The sequence below is a fragment of the Chrysochloris asiatica genome, unplaced genomic scaffold (assembly GCF_000296735.1).
Source record: "Chrysochloris asiatica unplaced genomic scaffold, ChrAsi1.0 scaffold00097, whole genome shotgun sequence".
NCBI lineage: Eukaryota > Metazoa > Chordata > Mammalia > Afrosoricida > Chrysochloridae > Chrysochloris > Chrysochloris asiatica.
In genome coordinates this window covers 9,023,961-9,028,829 of record NW_006408615.1, presented here as the reverse complement: position 1 = coordinate 9,028,829, position 4,869 = coordinate 9,023,961, and the positions used below count along the sequence as shown (strand labels likewise).

Genomic DNA, 4,869 nt, shown 5'->3' with positions numbered 1-4,869 from the left:
AGACAGATTGGATACTACTCAGTGGAGATTCTACCTTCCTCCATGCCCTCTGGATCTAGGCTCCCTCTTGAAAGCTTGTAAGCCAGTCACTACTTGCCTTTGTAGCTTCCCCCCTCCCAATTTTTGGTAGCCAATGTCTAAGTTGCCCATCCCTGTCTACCCTGTGTAGCAAAGGGGTGGGAATAATCTTCGCTGTAAAGATTTGTTCCCTCTTTTAAGCTGCTGCATCCATAGGTATAGGTCAAGTTCATCAAATGTATCAGATTACTCTTTTTTTCCTCTTCTTTTTTCTTCTAGTTGAGCTCTGATCATCCAGTCACTGAAGCCAGGTTGAGTGGGTATTATCTGCAAGTGGGGGTAGTCATTCTTTTTCAGTTCTCATTATTGTTGTTGTTTTTAAGTACCGTTGAGTCAGTTCTGACTCATACCGACCCTATATAGGGTTTCCAAGGAGCAGCTAGTGGGTTTCAACTGCCAACATTGTAGATTGCAGTTCAGGGCTGATCCAACAGCATTACACCAGAAGTCTAGTTCTCATTAATGACGTTTTTATAAATTGGTATCTTTATAAATCCCATCTTTGTCTTTTGGGGTTAGAAATATTATGTAGAAACTTACAGATATATTTTAGTACATACATACATTCTTTAAAAAAGCAAATCATTGAAGAAAAAGAAAGCAAATGGTTCATCCTAACTCAAATGCATCTCCAATCAGGGTGGGGGTGGTTGTGTGCCGTGGAGTTGGTTCCGACTCACAGAGACTCTGTTTAGGATTTCCCAGAATGCAAATCTTTACAGGAGCAGAGAGCCTCATCTTTCTCCTGTGGAGTGGCTGGTGGGTTCTAACTGCAGACCCTGCAGTTAGCAGCCTGACTTGTAACCTAATCCACTTACAGAGCTCCTCAGTTAGGGACGAATGGTCATTACATTAGGCAAATGAGTCATCCTATAGATTCCAATCCACGACGTAGTTTGAAAGCTACTTAATCTTTACAGTGTAAAGGATGTTATTAAGTGCCGTTGAGCGACCCTGTATAGCGTTTCCGAGGAGCAGCTGGTGGGTTTGAACCACCAACTTTGTGGTCCAGTGCTTTGTCCCACAGCGCCACACCAAGACTCCTTGATCCCATAGAGACCGAGCTGAAAAGAGCACAGCACTCTGGGCAGACACTCCTTACTAGAGAAGCTAACCTACTATGCAGTTTGAAGACTCCTGGGGATACTTTTGGTTTAAAGCTGAGAGATTATCTCAGGGTAAATGTGTCAGAGAGGGGGTTCATGTAGCCTTCATGGCTCAAAAAACTGGCTTCCCTTCCCACCTCCCCCTTTTGATCAGGATTCTTATATGGAATCTTTGACTGAAATGTTCAGTCATGGTGACCAGGGACCATCCAGTTTCTTCTGGTCTCGTGACAAAGGAGGCAGCTAGCTGTTCTTGGAGCCCGTAGCCACAGTCCACCTCCTCCTCCTAATCCTGACTCTCCTCCTTCCTCCACTGCTCCAGGTGAACAGAGACCTGGCTACCTCATGTGCACTGATCGTCTGCTGGATGCTGGGCTCTGCGGCAGGTGCTGTGGTCTGAGAAGTGTGAGAGGTCATTCCCTCTCTTACTCAACGGCTACTTCTTGTCCATGTCCTAACTACCACGTACTGGACACACACAGAGATGCTTCAGAAAGAGTCTGTCCTCATGGAACCCAGAGTCTAGCAGGCCAGCAGGTGAGACAACTTGTTCTAAGCAAGGACGGAATACAAAAAGTTTTCTAGCCAGGGTCCAGCAAGCAGTCCAGTTCTGAAGAATAAAGGTTTGAAAAGGTAACAAAAGTGCCTGGGTGGGAAGCGGTCCTGTGGACAGATGTGGCCCAGTGAGGTTTGGTGTGCCCAGTTCAGAGCAGACCCGTTTGAGAGAGGGGTTTATGAACAGCAGCCTCCAGAGCCCCCAAGCCCACCAGCTAAGTAAGATGAGGAATTGCTGGGATGTGGCTACACACAGACAAGGACTTGTCTTGTTCACCGGTTTGTGACAAGCTGAGCACAGCACTGAGCCATCACAAAGTAGGGGCTCACTACATGCAAATCCAGGTGGGCTTACTGTAAGGGAAGAGCGAGGGTCCAGGCGGGGATCATTGCAATGAGTCAGAGGCTGTCAGAGATCTGGTCCTGCTGGAGCAGGAGTAATCCCAAACCAAGGTCAAGCTCGGCTTTTCTAAAAAGGAGGCAAATATCAGCTCTTCAGGCAAGGAGAAATAAAGAGCTCAGTGCTGATGATTCGTTTCTCCTACTTGTGAGAATCCTCATCACTGTAGAAAAATAAAAGCCAATATTGAGTGTAGGAGTCCTGGTGTGACGCTTATGATCAGCACTGGACTGCTAACTGCAAGGTCAGTGGTTCAAACCAACCAGCTGCTCCTCAGAAACTGACTCATCAGCATTTAACAACACAACTGAGTATAAGAAATCTTGGTGGCACTGTGAGATAAGCATTGGGCTGAAGTTCAAACCCACTGGCCACTCTCTAGGAGAAAGATAAGGCTGTCTGCCCCTGTAAAGATCTAGTCTCAGAAACCCTATATGGGGTCACTGTGAGTCAGAACCGACTCACTGGCAGTAGGTTTTTTATTTGTTTGGTTAATACTGAGGGCAAGGAATAGGATCCTGGTGGCACAATGCTTAAGTGCTCAGCTGCTACCCAAGGGTTGGTGGTTTGAACCCACCAAGGGAGAAAGACGTGGCGCTCTGCTCCCATAGACTACAGCCCAGGAAGCCCTAGGGGCAGTTCTGTTCTGTCATCTGGGGCACTGTGAGTTGCACTCAATTGCGTAGACGGCACTCAACAACCACGACAACACTGAGTGTTGACTCTGTCGAACTTGAATCCATTTTAGTCTTCACCCCAGCTCTGTAAGAGGGTCCTGAGGTCATCCCCACAGGGCCAGCTTCGAGGGCATTGTGGGAGCCATGCAGTTCCACAAAGCCCCACACTCAGAATTCTTAATCATTTGTTAACAAGGACCCTGCATTTTCACTCTGCACTGGGCCCCACACATTATGGAGCTGGTCCTGATCCCAGTGCCAGGGAAAAGGAAGGAATTATAGCTAAGCAGTGTCTCCGGCCATCACACGTCTGTCACTTTGTCGTACTGTGGTGGCTTGTGAGTTGCTGTGATTCTGAAAGCTATGCCACGGGTATTTTAAATACCAGCAAGGTCATCCAGGGTGGACAGGTTTCAGATGAGCTTCCCAAAGACAGAGTAGGAAGAAGGAGTGACAAACTACTTCCAAATATTTAGTCACTGAAAATCTTATGAATAGCAGAGATACACTGTCAGATACAGCGCCGGAAAATGAGCCCCTCAGGTTGGAAGGCACTCAAAACGTGACTGGGGAAGAGCTGCCTCCTGAAAGTAGAGTTGACCATGATGACGTGAATGGAGTAAAGCCTGTTGGAGTAAAGCCCTCGGGACCTTCATTTGATGATGGGGCACAACTCAAAATGAAGAGAAACAGCTGTAAGCATCCATTAATAATTGGAACATGGAATGTACGAAGTATGAATCTAGGATAATTGGAAATTGTCAAAAATGAAATGGAATGCATAAACATCGATATCTTATGCATTAGTGAGCTGAAATGGACTGGTATTGGCCATTTTGAATCTGACAACCACATGGTTTACTATGCCGGGAATGACAAATTGAAGAGGAATGGTGTTGCATTCATTGTCAAAAAGAACATATCCAGATCAGTCATGAGGTACAATGCTGTCTGTGATGGGATACTATCCATGCGCCTACAGGGAAGCTCAGTTAATACCACTATTATTCAAATTTACGCACCAACCACTAAAGCCAGTGAGGATGAAACACAAGAATTCTACCAACTTCTTCTATTTGAAATCGATCAAACATGCAATCAAGATGTACTGATCATTACTGATGATTGGAATGCAAAGGTTGAGAGCAAAGAGGAAGCATCAGTAGTTGGAAAATATGGCCTTGGCGATAGAAATGCTGCTAGAGAATGCATGATAGAATTCTGCAAAATCAATGATTTGTTCATTTCTTTAGACAGCATAAGAGATGACTATACACATGGACTTCGCCAGATGGAATACATAGAAATCAAAATGACTACATCTGCAGAAAGAGAAGACGGAAAAGCTCAATATCATCAGTCAAAACAAGGTCACAGGCAGACTGTGGAACAGACCATCAATTACTCATATGCAAATTCAAACTGAAACTGAATAAAATGAAAACAAGCCCACCAGAGCCAAAATATGACCTTGAATATATCCCACCTGATTTTAGAGATCATCTGAAGAACAGATTGGATACATTAAACACTAAAGACCAAAGACCAGAAGAGTTGTGGGATGACATCAAGAACATCATACAGGTAGAAAGCATAAAGTCATTAAGAAGACAAGAAAGAAAGAAAAGGTCAAAATGGATGTCAGAAGAGACACTGCAACTTGCTCTCAAGCACAGAGATGCTAAAGCAAATGGAAAAAAATGAGGAGGTCCAAGAGCTGAACAGAAAATTTCAAAGATCAGCTCAGGAAGATAAAGCCAAATATTACAACATAATGTGCAAAGATCTAGAGGCAGAAAACCAAAAAGGAAGAACATGCTCAGCATTTCTCAAACTGGGGGAACTGAAGAACAAAATTCAAGCCTCAGCTTTCGTTATTGAAGGATTCTCTGGGCAAATTATTGAATGATGCAGAAAGCATCAAGAGAAGATGGAAGGAAAAAAAAAAGAGAGGATGGAAGGAATACACAGAGTCACTGTACCAAAAGAAAATGGTTGATGTTCAATCGTTTCAAGAGGTAGCATATGATCAAGAGCCAATGATACTGAAGGA

At 44.5% G+C, this 4,869-nt stretch overlaps 1 protein-coding gene across 2 annotated transcripts in view; it reads right to left on the bottom strand.

Moving 5' to 3' along the window:
- Nucleotides 1–4,869, bottom strand: part of ARFGAP3 (ADP-ribosylation factor GTPase activating protein 3) — a 69,498-nt gene that overhangs the window by 57,995 nt on the left and 6,634 nt on the right. The window lies entirely within an intron of this gene.